Source organism: Pogona vitticeps, chromosome 6 (assembly GCF_051106095.1).
Source record: "Pogona vitticeps strain Pit_001003342236 chromosome 6, PviZW2.1, whole genome shotgun sequence".
Taxonomy (NCBI): Eukaryota; Metazoa; Chordata; class Lepidosauria; order Squamata; family Agamidae; genus Pogona; species Pogona vitticeps.
In genome coordinates, this window is record NC_135788.1 from 30,212,496 (window position 1) to 30,234,296 (window position 21,801).

Sequence of the window (21,801 nt, forward strand, 5' to 3'; positions counted from 1 at the left end):
TATTTCCTAATGTTGTTGTTTTTTTTCATTATCTCAATCTCTGCAAGGTATGAGCAAATGTTGCTGTGATGTATTTGGGTCTGTAAGCTTGGAACATATTTTTGTCTTTCTTCTATTGACAAATGACTAATAAAGAGGTATAATACAATCGGATATGTTATTTCTGATTAGTCATGGGCACTTCTTATTCATTTCCCTGGAGAATCCTGCCCCATTCCACCCAACTCCCAGAACCAGTTGAGCTCCCTGCAGTGCACAGTTCCATTGTCATCGCAGTCGATCCCAGAAGGAGCCTGGCCAGTCCTTCCCTGCCTCCCTGCGCAGATGACCACTAATTGGCTGAGTGGAGAGACTCCTCATCCTGCCTCTGCACCAAGGTGGTCAGCTGTGCAGGGAGGTGGGGAAGGGCTGTCTGGACTCCTTCCAGGATTGGTGCGACCACAAAGCCAAGTGCTGCGCAGAGCCCAGTAAGTGGCTTAGCCAGTTCGGGGGGGGGGGCAGGATTATGCCACAGGTGCCGCAGTTTGTATTCATTTATCCAGGGAAATGAATATGAACCGCTTGTGTCTATTTCTGATATCTGAAGGGATGTTGCGTTCCAAAAACACATAACAAAAGGACAACACTAACAAAGGTGATCAAGTGGACCTTGTTCCCCAACATTAGCATGGCAAGTTAAAAGTTTTATACTATCATTCCCTATATTAATGTATTATGCCACCACTCATTCAGACCATTTTTGCGCTCTCCTTTTTCACCCACATTACGAGGTTCTTTAATTCCTCCTCAGTTTCTGCCATCAGAGTGGTATCATCTGCATATCGGAGGTTGTTGATATTTCTTCCAGCAATCTTAATTCCGGCTTGGGATTCCTCCAGTCCTGCCTTTCACATGTTGTATTCACATATAAGTTAAATAAGCAGGGAGACAATATACAGCCTTGTCATACTCCTTTCCCAATTTTGAACCAATCAGTTGTTCCATATCCAGTTCTAACTGTTGCTTTCTGTCTCACATATAGATTTCTCAGGAGATAGATAAGTTGGTCAGGCACTCCCATTTCTTTAAGAACTTGCCATAGTTTGTTGCGGTCCATACAGTCAAAGGCTTTGGCGTAGGCAATGAAGCAAAAGTAGATGTTTTTCTGGAACTCTCTGGCTTTCTCCATGATCCAGCGCATATTAGCAATTTGGTTTCTAGTTCTTCTGCCCCTTCGAAATCCAGGTTGTACTTCTGGGAGTTCTCGGTCCACATACTGCTGAAGCCTACCTTGGAGCATTTTGAGCATAAGCTTGCTGGTGTGTGAAATTAGTGCAATTGTATGGGATTGGGATGTAGACTAACCTTTTCCAATCCTCTGGCCACTGACGAGTTTTCCAAACTTGCTGGCATATTGAGTGTAGCACCTTAACAGCATCATCTTTTAAGATCTTAAATAGTTTAACTGGAATGCCATCACCTCCACTGTCCTTGTTGTTAGCCATGCTTTCTAAAGCCCACTTGACTTCACTCTCCAGGATGTCTGACTGAAGGTCAGCAACCACACTAGCTGGGTTGGCCGGGACATTCAAATCTTTCTGGTATAATTCTTCTGTGTATTCTTGCCACCTCTTCTGCTTCTGTTAGGTCCCTACCATTTTTGTCCTTTATCGTGTCCATCTTTGCACAAAACGTTCCTTTAATATCTCCAATTTTCTTGAACAGATCCTTTCTGTTCATTTAAGAAGGCCCTCTTGTCTCTCCTTGTCTCTTCTGCTTCTGTTAGGTCCCTACCATTTTTGTCCTTTATCGTGTCCATCTTTGCACAAAACGTTCCTTTAATATCTCCAATTTTCTTGAACAGATCCTTTCTGTTCATTTAAGAAGGCCCTCTTGTCTCTCCTTGCTATTCTTTGGAAGTCTGTGTTACGTTCACCCCGTGGCCCTGTTTCTTTTTCTCAACCCAAAGGACTCACGCTGATGATGTTCCCTATTTCTTTTGCTGCCACCAGTGGATTTCGTTATCCACGCTGTAAAGGACTTTAGTCTGATACTGGCTGCCAACAAAACTTGTTTATTAAAGAGTATTAGGGTAATTGGATTAATTCAGGAACACAGATGTTCTTTATTCATTTCATAGAATCAAAATCATTGAAATAGATATTCTGTCACACAATCACCTCCTGTTTTATTTATTCATTTTAACCAGCTTATCTTTATGAGCTTTAGTTCTCACACTTGCTCTGATTATCTCTCTCTTGCTGCAAACCTCTCTCCTCTTCTCACTCTCTCTCTAACTGACTTAACTGACTCTCTGCCTCTGCCCCTCCTGTCCTCTCATAGGCTTATGCATATGAGCTCCAGCTACTGTATGAGTAACAGGTGTGACGTGGGGCATCCGTCACAGTCTACATTCAATTTACTGTAACTTTCCCTATCTCCCTTGCATTTTGTTTCCCTTCTCTTCTCTGCTATTTGTAAGGCCTCGCTGGACAGCCACTTTGCTTTCTTGCATTTCCTTTTCTTTCATTTTTCTTTTGTTGCTGCCTCCTGTACAATGTTACGAGCCTCCATCCATAGTTCTTCAGGCACTCTGTCCACCAAACCTAGTTCCTTAAATCTGTTCTTCACTTCCACTGTGTATTCATAAGGGATTTGGTTTAGATTATACCTGACTAGCCCAGTGGTTTTTCCTACTTTCTCCAGTTTAAGCTTGAGTTTTACTATAAGAAGCTGATGATCAGAGCTACAATTAGGTCCAGGTCTTGTTTTTGCTGACTGTATAGAGCTTCTCCATCTTTGGCTGCAAAGAACATAATCAATCTGATTTCGGCACTGCCCATCTGGTGATGTCCATGTGTAGAGTCGCCTCTTATGTTGTTGGAAAACAGTGTTTGTGATGACCAGCTTGTTCTCTTGACAAAACTTTATCAACCTTTGTCCTGCTTCGTTTTGAACTCCAAGGCCGCCTACACTGTTGCAAGTGGCAGCCCAGCAACATCAGCAGGGCATTTATCACCTCTGCTGTTCAGCTTTCTGTATAATTTTCAGCTAGTCATCTGTAAATGTGAAGCTAAATTCTCTTTGAAAAGCACTGCTAAAGTTTGCACAGCTCTTTTCCTTCCTTCCTTCCTTCCTTCCTTCCTTCCTTCCTTCCTTCCTTCCTTCCTTCCTTCCTTCCTTCCTTCCTTCCTTCCTTCCTTCCTTCCTTCCTTCCTTCCTTCCTTCCTTCCTTCCTTCCTTCCTTCCTTCCTTCCTTCCTTCCTTCCTTCCTTCCTTCCTTCCTTCCTTCCTTCCTTCCTTCCTTCCTTCCTTCCTTCCTTCCTTCCTTCCTTCCTTCCTTCCTTCCGTTACATACAGCACTGATGTTACCTGTCTGTCATGGGTTTGGAGGGAAAGTTCCATCCTATGGGGAGTGGAAGGCGGGACATCAGGAGGAGGGGCTGTACTGTATATATATGTGAAGCCTGTGTGGTGAAGGGGAGACGCCGGGATGTGAAGAAGCAGCAGCTGGGAAGAAGAAGCTGGTGTGGGAGTCTGTGTGTCAGACAGGGTACTACTGTGTGTCAGAGTACCAACCTGATAGGTTCAGGTGTCTGTGGGTTAGCCAGAACTGATAGGTTCAGGGTCTGTGCTTCAAGTTAAGGGTTCTGTGTGAACCAAACTGTGTGTATGTATGAGTGAAACTAAGCCACGTTACTATATCTTATTCACCTAATCATTTTATTTTCCCTGTGTGTGTTTTAAATAAACCTTATTCTTTTATTTGTTGAAAATCCATCCCTGGTCTGTGTGACTTCTTAAAGGGAATGGTTGGTGGCAGCTTAGTGTAACGTGTGGCAGATCCCAGTAGGTCTGGGTTTGTCACATTGATTGGTGTCCAGCGTGTGGGATACGACTGGTCCAGTTGTCCAGCAAAGCCTTGGCAAGTGTGCCCAGAGCAAGGGGGGGTCTAGTCAGGGACAATCTGAGGCGCGTAGGTAATCTTCTAGGTGTACCTCACGGGGAGGTGCGCTAGTGGAAGAACGTGCCAACTGGGAAGACTAGATTAGGGTGCTCTGAGGCAACTTGTTTTGGCGGGAAAAAAGCTGAGGCAAAACTGTGTAAAGTAGCAGTGATTTAGCCTGCCTGCTGAGAGGCCTAGCAGAGGGGGGTAGGCTCTAGCTCGCAACTGTTGCAAGTTTAGTGCTGAAGGAACAGCAGCAAGCTCTAGAAGGCTGGTTCTGAGGCAAGAAGAAAAAAAAAAGGTGGTCGTTTTATTTTGAGGCTTGACTTTTTAAAGCAGCTTGTTCTGAGGGGGGATTATGCCCTTGACTCGAAGCCAAGTGGCAGAAATGGGTGAAGTGAAAGACCCCCAGGTTGACCAAGGTTCTGAGGATGAATTTGGCTCAGTGCAAGGTGACAGCACAGGAGAGCAGAACCCAGAACTCAGAAGATTGCTCATAGCCCAACAGCATGAACTGAGGATGAGGCAATTTGAAGTGGAGGAAAGGGAAAGGGAAAGGCAAAGACAATTTGAACTAGAGAGAGAGAGAGAGAAAATTGCTCTGGAAAAAGAAAGGATGGCGTTTGAATTAAGAAAACTGGAACTGATGAACCAGAACAATAATAACAATAGGGATTCTGAGGGAGGCCAGTTGTCTAAAGCTGACCTGAAGAAATTCCCTGTGTACCACAAGGGAGATTGTCCTGAGGTGTTCTTTTCCTTAGTGGAAAGAGCGTTTGTGGACTTCTCAGTGAGGGAAACTGAGAAGATGACCATCATGCGATCTTTAATCAGTGGTAGCCTGGCTGAGGTCTATGCCGAGATGCCTGAGGAACTGATGAAAGATTTTGCAGAGTTTAAAAAACTGGTGTTTGCAAGACATGGGATAAATGCGGAACAGTTGAGACAAAGATTTAGGTCAATCACCAAAAAGCCAGAGCAGACTTTTACCCAAGTGGGGGCCCAATTGGTGAGGCTGCTTGAGAAATGGCTATCTCAGGAGGGGACAGAGACCTACGAGCAGCTTAAAGATTTGATAGCACTGGAACAGTTCTATTCAGTCCTGCATGGGGAATTGAAATTCCAGGTGAGGGAAAGGAAACCAAAATCTGTGGTAGAAGCAGCCGAGATCGCAGATTTTATTTCGCAAATAAGAAAGCCCTTGGGTGAGGGGAAATCTGTAGGTAAACCCAAAGAAACCTACAGCAAGTACTCTCAGGGACCAGGGAAAAGCCAGCAAGGGGGAGGGGCCCATGGTGAAGGGAAGCCCTCAGACATGAAACCAAGACCTCAGATTTTGGAGGGAAAACCAAAACAAGATGAGAGAGAATCAAAATACACCAGAAAATGTTATTTCTGTCAGGGAAAGGGCCATCTAATCTCAGAGTGTGAGAAATGAAAGCAGCTAAAAGGAATTGTGCCTCAGGATTCTAGTGGAACCAAGCCAAAAGCTGTGTTCTGTGTCCAGAGAGAGCAAGGCTCATTGTCACTGAGGGAGCCTGTTGCCATGGCTGCTCAGTCTGGAACGGCTGCATCTGCTGATCAGGCTGAGGAAGGTGGTCCTCTTGTGGAGGTCAAGCGATGCTTGCTCGTGAGAACAGATTCTCAGTTGTTTGAGACAGCAGGGGTGGACGTAGGAATACTTGGCCGTCAGTATCGGGGGCTGCGGGACACTTGTTCTCAGGTGACCCTGTGCCATCCAGATATTATTCCTAGGGAATATATAATCCCGAATGAGAGCATAAAGGTAGCAGGGATTGAGGGGCAGATAATCTCACTGCCAGTCGCGGAGGTACCTGTCAACTTTCAAGGCTGGAGGGGAGTTTGGCGGCTAGCGATTTCATCTACTCTGCCAGCAGCCGTGCTCGTGGGAAATGACCTGGCTGAACATGTGAAAAGGGTGCTAGTGATTACACGTTCACAAGCCACCACGGGGACAGTTCAGGGGGGTAATGATGAGCCAGAGACGGAAGCAGAGGGGAGTTCAGAAGCTGTGGTGGAAACCTTAACCACAGACAGCAGATTTGGACAAGAGCAAAAGGCAGACGCCACTCTCCAGAAGTGTTTTGAACAGGTGACTGACGCCCAGCTAACACCTGAAACCACAGTGAGATTTCTGGAGAAAAAGGGGATTTTATATAGAGAGACCCTGAGGAATATCTCAAAAGGGGGAGATGGGATCAGAAGTCAGCTGGTGGTACCTGAAAAGTATCGCCCCATGATCTTACAAAGGGGGCACTCTGACATGTTTGCTGCACACTTAGGGGTGAACAAAACACAGCAGAGAATCACACAGAATTTCTACTGGCCTGACATAGGGAAGCAGATCAGGGAGTTCTGTAAACAATGTGATGTGTGTCAAAGGCAGGGGAATAACCGCGACAGGACCAAAGCAAAGTTGTGCCCTTTGCCTGTGATTGACACTCCGTTCAAATGCATAGGGGTGGATATTGTGGGACCTTTGCCCAAGGCCACAAAGAGGGGGAATAGGTTCATTCTCACCATTGTGGACCATGCCACGAGATACCCTGAAGCCATACCCTTGACTAACATTGAAACTAACACAGTGGCAGATGCCTTGGTGGGGTATATGTCCAGGATGGGATTTGCCTCAGAAATAATCACAGATTTGGGCGCATCATTTACATCAAAGCTCAAGAAACGCTTATGGCAAATCTGTGGAATTAAGCACAAGGAAACCACTGCCTATCATCCTGAAAGTAATGGGTTAACTGAGAAGTTCAATGGGACTCTAATGCGCATGATTAGGGCTTACTTGGCAGAGAATCCAAACAATTGGGACCAGAAGCTGCAATCCCTTTTGTTTGCTTATCGATCAGTGCCACAAGCCAGTACCGGGTTCAGTCCGTTTGAACTTTTATTTGGGAGAAGGGTGAAAGGGCCCCTTGATTTGATCAAACAAAATTGGGAGCAGATCACCCAGGATGACCCACAAGACGTTGTGACATATTTAGACTCTTTAAGGAATGACCTAAAGAGAAATCTAGAGCTAGCAGCAGAGACCCTGCAAGCTCAAAAGGTCAGAAAGAAAGCTTGGGATGACCAGAAAGCCGGGGAGAGGCACTTTGACCCAGGGGAGGAAGTGCTTTGGCCTAGACTCTGCAAAGAGAACAAACTGCAGCTGGGTAGCCCAGGAATAAAATATTTGGGTCACATAGTAGGGGGGGGAGTGATCAAACCCCTAGAGGCTAAGATAGAAGCAGTTCGTGATTGGCCTAGACCCAACACCAAGAGAAATGTCAAATCATTTCTTGGGTTGGTGGGCTACTACAGAAAGTTCATCCCGAGGTTTAGCGAGATTGCGGCTCCGCTGACCGATCTGACGAGGAAGAAGGCTGATGACCGCATCCCGTGGACCAGCGACTGTGAGGCGGCGTTCCAGAGGTTGAAGGAGGCGTTAATCAACTATCCTGTGCTGCGTGCTCCAGACTTCGACCGGGAGTTCATCATCTACACTGATGCGTCTAACAGCGGGGTAGGAGCAGTTCTGTGCCAGGAGGATGAGAATGGTGACCAGCATCCAGTGTCCTACCTGAGTAGGAAACTTCAAAAAGGTGAGAGACATTTGGCAACCGTGGAGAAGGAGTGTTTGGCCATAGTCTACGCGATCCAGAAGGCCAAGCCTTACATCTGGGGAAGACATTTTGTTCTGTGCACTGACCATTCACCATTGCAATGGTTAAAGACAATGAAAACCCACAATAGCAAACTTATGAGGTGGGCTTTAAACCTACAGGACTATGACTTTGAAGTGAAGGTGGTCAGAGGGTCAGTGAACTGTGTTGCTGACGCCTTGTCAAGAAGACCTGAAGATTGAAGACGGCGAAAGAACATGGACTATGTATATATATTGATGACAAAAAGTTAAATGTACCTGTTTTTTGAACTTGGTGTGTATGAATAAAGGTAATTTGATGTAATGTATATGGTAAATGTTTAAATGCCTAATCGCTATGGTTAACTTAGAATGTAAGTATAAGTAAGTATGATATGGTATGTATAACTGTTGTTATGTGTTTTATCCAGGTTGTTTTTTGGGAAAAAGCACCTTAGCTTTCCCCCTACAAAACAACTTATAAAGAGGGGAGGTGTTACATACAGCACTGATGTTACCTGTCTGTCATGGGTTTGGAGGGAAAGTTCCATCCTATGGGGAGTGGAAGGCGGGACATCAGGAGGAGGGGCTGTACTGTATATATATGTGAAGCCTGTGTGGTGAAGGGGAGACGCCGGGATGTGAAGAAGCAGCAGCTGGGAAGAAGAAGCTGGTGTGGGAGTCTGTGTGTCAGACAGGGTACTACTGTGTGTCAGAGTACCAACCTGATAGGTTCAGGTGTCTGTGGGTTAGCCAGAACTGATAGGTTCAGGGTCTGTGCTTCAAGTTAAGGGTTCTGTGTGAACCAAACTGTGTGTATGTATGAGTGAAACTAAGCCACGTTACTATATCTTATTCACCTAATCATTTTATTTTCCCTGTGTGTGTTTTAAATAAACCTTATTCTTTTATTTGTTGAAAATCCATCCCTGGTCTGTGTGACTTCTTAAAGGGAATGGTTGGTGGCAGCTTAGTGTAACGTGTGGCAGATCCCAGTAGGTCTGGGTTTGTCACACCTTCCTTCCTTCCTTCCTTCCTTCCTTCCTTCCTTCCTTCCTTCCTTCCTTCCTTCCTTCCTTCCTTCCTTCCTTCCTTCCTTCCTTCCTTCCTTCCTTCCTTCCTTCCTTCCTTCCTTCCTTCCATCCATCCATCCATCCATCCATCCATCCATCCATCCATCCATCCATCCATCCATCCCCCAGAACACCTTGCTAACTTTTAGAGGAAAACTGTGCTTTGTCCAGACATTTTAGAGTGGGTTGTCATTTCCTGCTTTGATCTATTAATGGAAAATACATCAACAGCATTTAAAGAAGGGGTGGAAGAGGGGTGATAAATAATTGGAAAAGTAACTAGAATCATGGCCATTGTGTGAAATGTATATTACAGATAAAGCACTAGCCAGCATAGCCATTGGTAAGGAATTGAGGAAGTTGTTTTCCAACAGCATCAGGAAAGCTACAATCTCCTCATCCTTTCTTTAGGATCTTGCTGTAGCAGAATTTCTAGTGAAGAGCATAAGAGAGATGCTGGATCTAGTCCAGTCTAGTAGATTATTCACACACCACAAACTTATCAACAGCAGAAGACTGACCTATGATTTAGGAGGCTATCTTAAGACTTGTGCCTTAATGCTTGACCCATTCTCTTTTCTACAGTGCCTTTAAATTGTGTTTGTAATTCATTGCCAGCAAACCACTGGGTTGTTTACATCAGCGTACTGTAAACAGGTTGCATCAGAGAGTACAAGCTGCCTTATAAATTAATGGCACTGTGAGGTGATGCCTGCTGGGGTGAAAATAAATTGTAAGAAAATAGAGGGAGACAGGTAGTGGGTACTAGTTCTGGTGCACAACACTTTTCAAATAGCTGTTGACTGTGTGCCAATAGAAATGGCAATAACTGTCATCAGGATTTACAGTACTTTCACATTTACAAAGCGAGAGTGGAAAGGCTGAAAGAGTTCTATCATTTTATTTAAAGTTGAGTGCCAACTGTTTCTGTACCGGCTATTTCCAAGTATAACTGGGTCACAAACACACTAGCTGTCAGTCATGTGTGTTGCTAAAGCACTTAATTTTCCCTCCCAGTTATGGGTATCTCAAGTCCTTGAAGCAAGTTTTTTGAATCCTTACAGTGATGTCAAGGCATATGCTTGCTTAACAAAATTCCAGCAAGGGTATCTCACCATCTGCTACAAATCCCATCAACTCTGCATGGCCTAAATTGAACCTAAATGTGGTTGTGTTATTCAGAGAGATATTTCATCAACACCTGTTCCCAAGTACAGGGGAAACTTGGACTATTCAAAGAATATTTAAAGAATATTTGCCCAATTCCTAATTCTTGTTGATTTAGGCTTGAATGGTTGACATACCTTATGAAGGAATTTTCAGGCCTCATAAGATTTCTGTCCTCCAGGTAACACCAAGAAGCAGTTATACTCCTGTCAAGGTCTGTGTGCAAAGACAGTGTCTTTTCTTTTTTGAGGGGGAAGAAAGGACACACATACAAGCACACAATAATTCACTGATTGGTGAAAGAAAGTCACACACACACGCATGCACACACACACACACACATGACCTTCTAAGGTCTCCAGACTATAAAAGTTCTTGTAACAATGTGATAGTGATTGCTATTTTGCACAATTTGTGTTAAAATATTATCCCCCCCAAGTTTGTGCAGAAATGTTCCCCTTGTCTTCTTCCATCAAAAGACTCTCCCCTTGCCCTCTTACTAGGAAGAAAAATACGTTTTGTTCTCTTTTCCATCCTCCGATGTAAGGATGAGACAAAGATGTGTGTGCCATCAAGTTGCTTCCAACTTATGCCAGCCATTCCCCAGGTTTCCTAGGTAGAGAATCCTCAGAAGTGGTTTATTATTCCCTTATTCTGGTGGTACCCTGGGACTGTGCAGCTTGCACTAGGCCACATAGGCTGACTCTTTTCACAGTGGAGAATTGAACTCCCAACCTCTGGCTCCACTGCTAGATACCTAAACCACACAGGCAAAATTATTTAAAGTTGCTTAATTAAAAAAAAGTTTACCTTAAAATAATGAATCACATCAGCTGAGATCTTATAATTGGAAGCTTTAAATTGCCAAAGTCCTGCCTAAAAGCAAAGCAAAGCAAGCTCTACTCGTGTCACTCGATCAAGCCAGACCGGAAGGTTAATGGGCTTAACACCGAGAGAGGCCTGGAAGGAGAGAACAGGAAACCGGACCTTCTTGGCAGTGGCCCCTCATCTTTGGAACACCTCACCTCTAGAGATCTGACTGGCACCCTCGCTGGGAATTTTTAAAAACAAGTTGAAGACTTGGTTCTTCCGGCAGGCCTTTCCCCCTCCCATTACATAGCTTCTTTATCCAATCTTGGATTCTGTTTTCTTTACTGATTTTTCTGCTTTTATCATCAAAGTTATTTTAATGCTGTTTTTATCTTTATACAGTATTTTGTAAGCCACCCAGAGTAGATTCCTGGATCTAGATGGGTGGGGTAAAAATGGAACAAACAAACAAACAAACAAACAAACAAACAAACAAACAACTTTACGTGCTGCTGGAAGAAAGAGCAGGGAGGAAAAATTGTCTTTCTTACCCAGGAGTTCCAGATTCTAGACATAGGTACTAAGAAGGTTCACAGGTGGTGGAACTGTGTGGAAGGCCTCACTTGGGAGAATATGGTCTTTCATATTTCCTGGATCCAAGTTGCATGGGGCTTTACATGTCACAATAAGTACTTGGAATTGTGCCCAGAAATGGACAAGTAGCCAGTGGAATTGCTGGAGGACATTCCCTACAACTGGTCTGGTCATCAATTTGTCCCCACAAGTTTACAGTCTTCAAAGGCACTCCAAGTAGAGCATACTGCAGTAAAGCGATTGGGATGTAACTAAGGCCTGTGTTACTGTAGCCAAATCAGACATCACCAGGAATGGCTACAACTTACACACTCTGCTTTAACTGTGCAAATGTACCACCAAGACCTGAGAATCCAGATTGTAAGTCTACAGCACATGCAAGCTGCAAATTTGATTTTTCAGGGAGAATGTAAGCCCATCCGTCACAATTTAAAACCCTATTCCCTGATCTGCCTGCTGAGTGACCAGAGCTATCTTCTTTGTATTAAGTCTCAACTTATCTACCCAACAGAGCTGCGTGTCACAAGCATACTGGTGGTGTCAAACTCCACAACACTAGACAACCTCTCCCATCAGTTTAATGTATATGCTAAGTAGCATACAGGCAGAACCCTGGGGGTATCATAAGCCAATTACCATGATATCAAACAGGAGTCCTCCAACATTACCTTCTGAGATTGGCCCCCCAGGAAAGGAACCAAAAGATCTCACAAAATTTCCAGTAAATCCCACACTATTTCTGGAAAGATATCTAGGGGTGAGGGTGAACTCCTACTGTAAGGAAAAAAAGAAGCATTTCCTCCCTTAATTTCCTTGCAAGAGCAGGAGGCTGGGAGAGGCACATCATCACTTCAAACAGACTGACAGGTTGCACAATGATTAATGAAGTGGTTGTACAAAGTCCAAAACAAGGGGGTGCTTTATTCCAAAAATATCAGTGTGGAACACCCACCTGCTCTGGTCTTAAGCCACCTATGGTTAATATTTAGATTTCGTCCAGTTCATTGCCTACAAGCCATTGAATCTGAACCAAATCCAAATCAATTTGCAACTTGGTGCAGTGGAAGATGGTGTTCAGAAAGCAATCATATAAACAAATAAATAAATAAGCCACGTTGTATCTTCAGATATACCTGCTGCTTTCCTGAAGACAGGCTTATCCAATTAAACAAGACTACAAATTTCAAGCTGCTACATGTAAGTTCCATAATCCTACAGTAGGAAACTTATTCACCTAATTTGTGACTATCTCATTACCTCATATATTTTAAGGTTTACAGGTTGGAATCTTCCAGTGTGGCCTATATGTAACTCAACAACAACTAGTTAGAATTGACCAGCTACTTATAGTTTTCAGAAGCATAAACTTGTTGGATTCCGTGTCACTCCAATAAAAGCAAGTTCCAATACATATTTGATATCCTTTTCCTCCACCACACACCTTTTTGACAGCTATATAACAATGCGATTCTCCATGCTGTTCATGCTAGTTAAATGGGTTCTTTCTTTTTCAATTACCTAGCAACATTTTGGTCAATTATCTAGCAGCTCACATTATCAAAACTTGTCATAAACTGGGTACTTCTATTGAATTCACATAATGATGGAATATATGTTTAAAAGAACCCCATGTCCCTACAGAAATCAAACATGTGGCCCACATGAAACAAGATCTGATGCATGTGCCATTAAAGGAATCAGGTTTCTGAATTCGGCACTTCTAAATTCAGTGGTCACAGTGTCAACCTTTCTTTTAAGTTGTTGCAAGTAGTTCCTTCTTTATAAAAACCTTTTTTCCATTACCTTTTGTTTTAGCAGAATCCATTCATTTCTAGAGAAGGGATCTGCTTTTCCCATGTGCTAGTTTGTTAAGTGAAAGTTTTCTACTTGCTCGGCGGTGAACCAAAGCTAGGGCAGACATTGCCACTCTAAAGACACATTCGAGGTATGTGGGATTTTGAAAAGGCAAGCTATTCTTAAGGCTCAACTTAGAAAAACTCATAAGAGGTTTCACATAACCCTTTATATCACTTTATTTAGGAGAAGGATTAGCACACAAACAAAACATGAAACATACCAGTCTTGAGGAAATATTTCTTAGAAATGGAATAAACATTTCATCAAGAGTACAATTCAGACAGGGAAAAAAGTTATTTTTAAGTTTAAACTTTTGGAAATAAATAAACAGACAAATAAACAACAACCACAACACACACACACACACACACACACACACACAAAACAACTAGTAGAGCCATAGGTCAAGCTGGTATGGGAATTTTCTGAGGTATCATGCAAGGAAATAATGTTACCCCACTCTCTGTGAAACTATGCATTAAAATTTTAATTGCTTGAAATGCATTCCTAAAATATATCTAAATATCAGGAATGCACCAAATTAGAGGTTACGGCTTAGGAGTCACTTATCTTGGTATTCAATGACAGTAGTGGTTCAGTTTCTCAGCATTAGTATAATATATGTCTGAAGCCAAAGATGTAAACCCAGCAGCACCAGTATTTCATTTCGCTCCCACTACTGCTTTTGTGGTGTAATGAACAGAATGATAAATTAAGACTCAAGAGACTTGGGTTCAAATCCCTATTTCATGGAAACTCACCAGGGAGGGAGTAGCACCAGTAAAACCGCTCTCTAAATATTTTACTTACCTTGAAAACCCTATAAGGGTCACTGTAAATCAGATGCAACTTGATGAAACATAACTTACAATTGCTGCAGTCCCAAGCAGATTTTTAGGGTGCATGGGGGCTGCACGAGGAAGGGGAGATATCCAATTCTGGAACAAGTAGCCTGATCCAATGAAAGTACATGATTAAATCCTGACCAAATGCCTTTCTCATTGTACTAGAAACAGGAGTACTTTCCTGTTGCACTAGGACCATAGGTCCCTTAACAAAGAGAAAGAGAGCGCATCAGATATCGCAATCAGTACTACCTGTTACTGCCAGTATAGACTACCTTGCTAATTTGCCAATATTTTTGTTCTGGCCTATTCATTACTGGGTTCCCAGTGTGGTTAGTAGATAAAGCAACAGACGGAAACTCTTGAGAACAGGGTTTGAATCCCCACTCAGTCAGGGAAACTGATGGGGGAAGTGGAAGTAGTAAAATTATTCTTTAAATATCTCACTTACCTTGAAACCCCTGTTAGGGTCACTATACATCCACTACTATCAATTTACAATATAGTATCATAAACATTACTTGTAAATCATAAAGAATGACATAGGGAGTCCATGTCACTGCTTATGTACTGCTTATGATGCTATACAGTCTACTGAAAACACACTGTTATTCTGAGGTTACTGACATTTTCTAAAAGGGAATACAAATGTCTTATCTGATAGACCTCTAGAAAAGGGTTTATTTATCTAGGTAGAACTTTTATTAACACAGCACTTGATAAAACCAAGACACTTTTCTTGCTTTGTTAGGGTGTTGGACCTAATGATGCTTGGGTCTTTTGAACCCCAACAATTATATGATTCCATGTGGATAATTATTAAACAAAGAAGTCAAATTCAAGACATTTGAAACTAGATGAGGTTTATGGCCAGAAACACAAACAACACCCTGTTAATTCACTATACCTTATGCAATTTCCCTTATGTAAGAGTACATTGGTAATACGATTCTAGCTATTTCTAGCTAAGATCACTGGCAACAGGGATTAAAGTCATATTCAGTGCTTACTAAGTTGAATATACTTACCACAGGTAGAAGGGAATGGGAATGCCCTACCCACTCTCCCCTCTCTTTCTAGTTTTGTTGCTCTCCTTCACATGCATGGAGAGTGATACATAAGTAGAGGAGAGCACATCAAACTATATATAGGGGTTCTCTATGTGAAAAATCAGTGTCCTAACTTATGTGCTCATGGAGGCTTTGAAATCAGATTCACCAGTCTCTGTATCTAGGAGTGTGATGAAACTGATGGGGCTGGAGTACTCCTTTCTACCTGTGGTAAGAAAATCTGACTCAGTAACAACTAAACAGTTGATTGTCTATCTCAGCAATGGACTAATTATGGCCAATCAGATGGTGTCATACTACAAGTCAAAGTTATACATTTCTTTTGTGTTCCAGTAATGTTGTTAAAGGCACCCACTTTTTTCTATATGCATAGTATATACTCGTTTGGGAAAAAGTAAAGCACTGGAGACACAGATGCAATGCAATAATAAAATTCTTACCATGTCTGAAAGCATGCGGCCTGCTCTTTACTGACAGTGGTTCCTATGAAGGGGCAGAATATGCTTCTTTGTGCAGAAAGCATATAGGCATACTCCACTTTATCAGCATGCATTAATGGGTTTATGATTCTCATGCCACCAACCCATTATACCTGCCATAATAATGTCACTGTCTTTGATTATGCAGACATTTCCAGTTGCCATTTGTAACCACACTTCTTTCTCAAAATCCACTCAACTTTTACAATTCGAATGCCACAATATATCCAAAATAATACTTGAATAAGATTGTTCTCCTTATTATCATCCAGATTGTGACCCCAATGCTACAAGAATGGCTCTCTGTTTTAAAAAATGGGCATTTATTAACTTAACAACCATTACTTCAGTCTCTGATTTTCTCTTCTTTCTCTCCCTCTCTCGCTTACAGTGAGAACTGGCTGTCAGTAATTTTTTTTTTCTAAAGTACATCATAAAATCCTCTGCTGCTCACTGAATTTGTTTTGGCATGCAGAGACTCTAATGCACCTGCAGAGAGAATGTTTTCAGTAATGGGTGACATCTGGTCTGAAGACAAAAGTGGAATGTCAGTAGTTATAGTAAAGGGTATGACAGTGGTTAGAGCCAATCTAGCTGGCAACCGCTGTGAGGTCTCTGAACAACTATTTGGAAGCATACAGCTTCTTTAGAAAACCAGAGAATCTTACATAGTGTAAGGCTGCAAAGAAAGCATTGGCTTAAGCTTGTCTATTAGACATTTGGTTTTTAAAAAAACCCGGTTTAGTACCGTGAGCATTAGTATATAAAAAACGATCTTTGGGAGAATGTAATTTGCAGATGTTTCAGAGATAGAAAGACAGAAAGAAACAAAGCTTTAGCCATTCTTACGCATAAAGTGAAAATGAAACCTCCTGTTTTGGACTGGAGTTCACATGCTGAAAATGAGACTGACTGGGGGAAAATAAATATGGATACTGGAGAAAAGAAAATGTTGCCCCTTTTGGAATCTGCTGCCCATAGCAACTGTGTCAACTCATTTTATAATAAGGTCAAGCATGGGGCAATGATTAAAGTTCATGTAGTGAATGCTTGACATTAAGCATTTCCTAAGAATTGTATTTAAGTTTTTCTTCAAAGAGAAAAATAATTTCTGTGTTCATTTTAAATGTCTTAATATCTCAGCAATTTTACAACAGTGGATTGATTCTTGGACCTGAATGGATCATGCCCATGGCACTGAGAGGAAAAAAGAAAGGAAGGAAATTAAGGTAGATGCTGCAACAATTTGTGAGAAAATGCATTAAGCTAAAGTCAAGATTAGTACCGGGGGGGGGGGGGATGTACATTCTTGTAGTTGTGGTAATTAAGATTACTTTTGAGGCTCTGGGACAAATAAGGTTCCACAACATATCACAAATAGACATAACATCTGATAACTTACATGTCTAGATAAAAAAGAGTGAGCTAAGTGTTGCATAAAACTGAACTCACTCTTTCCTTTTGTCTTGGGCGTTCCTTCACTTCCTTGACGTTTCCAACTCTAGACCCAGATAGACCCCCTGTGTTTTTTTAAAATAGTAGCATAGAAGACAGTTGCGCCGATTGTAATTTGCCCAATGCTAGGGGAAAGGAAAGAATGGTGGCACATTTCTTCTTATGCCACTCATATGAGCACAAAAACTTCTTATGCCACTCATATGAGCACAAAAACTCATCCACCACTCTAATCACAGACTGGAAAAATGGGAAACATATAACCAGGACATTAGTCTTCCACTACCTTGTTTATATTCAGCAGGAGTGGCTAATTTGAACATACTATGTTTAGTAACAAAGATAATATATAGCCACTGTGATAAACAGCCACTGATAGCTTTCTTCTCCATTAACTTGTCCTGTTTCTTTTTAAAGCTATTCTTGTCTTGATTCTAACCAATAGAGATGACTTGGTAGAGGAAGTGCCAATAAGGGGAACTATGGATGAGAGTGACCATGTTCTACTAGAATTCTTGATTTCACAGGAAACCAAAGCAAAGTATAATCACACATATATGCTGCATTTTAAAAAAGCCATTTTTAAGAAACTCAGAATAACAATAAGTAAGGTTCCATGGCAGGCGATGCTAACAAGAAAAGGAATCCAAGAAGGGTGGGAGTTTCTTAAAAAGGAAGTGCTAATAGCACAACTACAAACAATTCCAACAAGGAAAAAAAAGGACGGAGACAGCAAAAAAGTCCAGTGTGGCTTCTCAAAAAGCTCTGAGAGGATCTAAAAACAATAAAAGGACACATAGGAAGTGGAAAGAATGCCAGGCCATAAAGGAAGAATACAGACATATAGCAAGGAATTGCAGGGATGACATTAGGAAGGCGGAAACTGAGAATGAGCTGAGGTTGGTTAGAGACATTAAAGCAATAAAAAAGCATTCTTCAGATATGTGTGTAGCAAAAGACAAAGAAAAGAAACAGTGGCTCAACTACTCAATGGAGTTAAAAAAAAGGATAACAGAAGACAAAGAAAAGGCAGAAATGCTCAATTCCTATTTTAGCTCAGTCTTTTCCCAAATCAGACTATAACCCTCCAGACAAATGTGAAGTACATGTAGAGAAGACAAGACTGCAGCTAGAGATTGATAAACAAACAGTCAAGGAATACCTTATTTCCTTGAGTTCAAATCTCCAGGGCAAGATGAACTACATCCAAGAGTATTGAAGGAAATGGCTAAATTACTCTGAGAACCACTGTCCGTTATTTTCTAGAAATCATGGGAAATGGGTGAGGTACCAGATGATTGGAGGAGGAATCATTGCCCCTATCTTCAAAAAAAAAAAAGAGAGGGGGGGGAACCTGGGAACTAAAAAACCAGTCACCCTGACATCAGTCCCAAGGAAAATTCTAGTACAGATTATAAAGTGGTCACTATGCAAGCACCGAGAAAACAATCCAGTAATAACTACCAGTTAACATGGATTTGTCAAGAACAAATCCTGCCAGACTAATCTGATCTCTTTTTTTGATTGGGTAACCTGATAGAGGGAATGCTGTAGACATAGTATATCTTGACTTCAGCAAAGCTTTTGACAAAGTGCCCCATGATATTCTGATTAACAGGCTAACTAGGTGTGGGCTGGATAGGACAACTGTCAGTTGGCTACAGAATCATACCGAGAAGGTTAAAACCACTTTTCAAACTGGGAAGAGGTAACAAGTGGGATATCACAGGGCTCAGTCCTGAGCCCAGTGCTCTTCAACATTTTTACTAATGACATGGATCAAGGGATGCAGGGAATGGTAATACAATTTTCAGATGACACAAAAGTGGGTAGAACACCTAACACCATGGAAGATGGAAACAAAATTCCAAATGATCTAGATAGGCTTGAGTGCTGGGCTGAAAACAACAAAATGAAATTCAACTAGGATAAATGCAAAGTACTGCACCTAGGAAAAACACACAGTTACAAGATGGGGAAATGCCTAGCTCAGCAATACTATAAGTTAGAAGGATCTTGGAATTGTTATAAATCACAAGCTGAATATAAGCAAACAGTCTGATATAGCTACAAAAAGGCAAATGCTTTTAAAAGTTGCATTAGTATAAGTATGGTTTCCAAATCCTGCAAGATACTCGTTCCCCTCCATTTGGCATTGGTTAGGCCTCATCTTCAGTACTGTGTCTAGTTCTGGACACTTCACTTCAAGAAAGATGCTGACAAATTTGAACAAATTCAGAGGAGGGAAACAAGCTGGAAACCAAGCTCTATAAGGAAACTCAGCATGTTTAGCCTTGATAAAAGAAGACTGAGGTGAGATATGGGAGCACTTTTCAAATACTTGAAAGGCTGTCATACAGAGGAGGGGCAAGATCTGTTCTTGATCAGTGCAGAGTGCAGGACATGCAACAATGGGCTCAAGTTATAGGAAGCCAGATTTTGGATGAAAATCAGGAAAAACTTCCAGTTAGAGCAGTATAGCAATGGAACCAACTGCCTTGAGAGGTGGTGAGTGCTCCAACACTGGAGGCATTCAAGAGAAATGTAGACAACCACCTAGCAGATATTATTTGATTTGTATTCCTGCATTGAGCAGGGGGTTGGACTCGATGGCCTTATAGGCCCCTTCCAACTTCTCTATTCTATGATTCTAAAGCTATCAAAGTTTGTGGCCATTACTACATCTTGCAGTATTGAGTTCAACAGTTAATTAGGCGCTATGTGAAAAATTATTCTGTTTTATCTGTCCTGGATCTCCAAGCATTCAACTTTATTGTATGAAATCTATCAGAAAGTCTATCAGGCTATCAGGTTCAGACTATATATCTGGAATAAGAAAATTCCAGATGTTGTGCATAAACAGGGAAGACCTCTGGAAGAAATTAAAATGGCAGTGAACAGAGGCAGGACGTGTATGATCTATTTCATCTGAAACCCTTCCTACTATTGCTTTTTGGGACATCCTGTCTTACGGGTTTAGCTGTAAGGTGAGTAGCAAGAAAAGGAGAAAACAAGCAATATGTGTGAGAGGAGAAATAAGTACTTTAATCATGCCCAAGACATCTCCATCCTGCTCACCACATCACCAATGGTGCCCAGTAGAGACAAACTAGCATGGCAGCATGGCTTACTTTACAGAGAACAATCTTCCTTTAGAAAGGCTGTCAGAAAACCATCATCTTTTCAAAGCTATCCTCTGTTTTAACGGTTGTCTGGACCAAGTCTGGTTCAGTGATAAAGAAGCATAATATAGGAGAGGAGGGCTATGAATTTGTCTATCAAAATTTACCACCAGAACAACAGATTGAACGGCCTGTAAGTCACTAACTTCAGTGGTCAGCTGTGTTGTACCTTTCCATTTAAATGACAGACCTTACTTCTAAATGTGTAGTTGAAATATAAATTAGGTTCCACAAATTTTATGCAGACAACTATCCTCCTACTTCATTTCTGCTGATGCATCTCTTTTCTTGGGAGCAAAGCATACATGCCGACTTTAAGGCAATGGCAAGACAACAGTACTTTATATTAACACTGACCAACTAGCTTTTCTTCAGAGTGTAGATCAGTAATACTACGCCCCTCTGTTCTCTGACATGCAATCCTCCTGTGTCAAAACTCCTTCTTCCCACTGTTTAATAGCTCACATTCCCTTAAGCATTTAGTTCTTGGATGAAGGTTTCTATGTTTGCTTCTGCTCTATGTTAAATTCCTGTGTTCTTTACTCCCTGCCTACTTTTTCTAGTGCCTGTACAACATTGTTTTCAGCCCCTTTCCATTTTGTAGCCAACAATGCATGTTTTCTCATTAGTGCACTTGTAAGCTTTTTTCCTTCTACCTCTGTTTCCACTTTTAACTTGACTTTCTGTTTCCTCTTTGCTTTCTCATGTCTCTGTCACTTCTCAATTTTTTTCCTTGAGGCTCCTGTGACTTAGGGAAGTGCCTGCTCTGCAATCTGCCTTTGAGTTCCTTATGAAAAAGAATGTTCCTTTCTGAAACCTCTTCCAATTTTCTATTCTTTAGTCTTCCTACGTGCCTATTCTTACAAAACTGTGTCATAATGTAAAGGAAAGGATGACTGCCAGTCCAACAATAAAATGACTTCAGAGCCTGTATGACATTCTAAATCCCAGTCAAACTGACCTCTCACCTCCCCCACAGGAACTGAACTGTTTGTTAACATTGTATTGTTGACATTTTCATTTCTGTAGCAGTTAGAATGTCTGGGAACATTCTTAGGTATTACAACAGCTCTGTTAATCACTGTTAGTGTTCAGTTCACAAAATTCCTTATTACAATAGAAATAAATAATAAAAAGGGTCAAAGCAGGTGTGTGTAAAATAAAATATCTGTTTGGTTGGAATAAGCTGTCATGAAGAGCAGTATAAGGATATATTGGTATCAGTAGATAGCAGTGAAGGCCAAATTTGTAAAATTAATTCCCAAATCCTATTAAGATAACTAAAAGATTAAGAAGAAGAGAAACTTGACTGGCAAAACTCTTAGATACATGATCAATTCTGAGGCTTAATTATGTTAGGGCTAGTGATTATTGCTCTGCTCTGGAAGTAAAACCATCTGATAGGATATTTATTCAGTAGAAGTAAATAACTGAACAGAGATTAACAACCAGGTATGTATGTGTTTCACTTCTCATCCTAACAAAGCAAACATTAGGACATGCCTTGTCACTTTGTAGAATGCATCAAACTAACAATACACAAACATATCTCTGTTAAAATAACTGCATTTTATATAGGTAAAGAAAGGAAATCCTTTTCAGAAGCTGTCAAGGAATTACAAAATCACAGCACAGACAGGAAGTATGCTGTTTAGAGAGCTGGTAGAGTTAAACTTTTCACCTGACCTA

General features: G+C 41.5%; 1 protein-coding gene across 2 annotated transcripts in view; it reads right to left on the reverse strand.

Moving 5' to 3' along the window:
• The window catches only part of DGKB (diacylglycerol kinase beta), a 316,591-nt gene that overhangs the window by 44,901 nt on the left and 249,889 nt on the right, over positions 1-21,801 (reverse strand). The window lies entirely within an intron of this gene.